The sequence below is a fragment of the Prionailurus bengalensis genome, chromosome A3, assembly GCF_016509475.1.
Source record: "Prionailurus bengalensis isolate Pbe53 chromosome A3, Fcat_Pben_1.1_paternal_pri, whole genome shotgun sequence".
NCBI lineage: Eukaryota > Metazoa > Chordata > Mammalia > Carnivora > Felidae > Prionailurus > Prionailurus bengalensis.
Genome location: NC_057354.1, coordinates 73091902 through 73092323, shown reverse-complemented (window position 1 = coordinate 73092323; position 422 = coordinate 73091902). Strand labels below are relative to the sequence as shown.

General features: G+C 33.6%; 1 non-coding gene across 1 annotated transcript; it reads right to left on the bottom strand.

Annotated features, from left to right (window-relative positions):
• Nucleotides 1–315: 315 nt before the first annotated feature.
• Nucleotides 316–422, bottom strand: LOC122467398. The gene has a single exon (XR_006292932.1). It is a non-coding gene; the product is annotated as a U6 spliceosomal RNA (small nuclear RNA).

The following is a 422-nucleotide window of genomic DNA, read 5'->3' as shown; positions in this document are numbered from 1 at the left end:
TTTTTTTGCATGACACACTAGTAATTAACTTTGCAAATTTGTTTTTTTGAAAAAAAAATCTTGGTTGCACAATAGATCACTAGTTGCCAGACTATGATTTCACACACTAGGAAAATTACCAAAATTTGGGGCGAATTGACGTAAAGTCATCAGATATTTTCTCTTGCCAAATACAGACACTACAAGGGGAGAAAATCCCCTAGAATCTATTGTCAGAATTATTTCATGAAAGAATGTTTTTGTGTTAATAAGTAAGTTAATCAATATTATTTGCTGATTTAGTTTCCTTGTTTTTCTGCTTATATCCTACTTTTTCTGTCCAAGTTCCATACCAAGCTTTTGTGTGTTATCCTTGTGCACAGGCCATGCAAACCTTCTCTGGATCATTCCAGTTTTAGTAGATGTACTGCTGAAGTGAACAC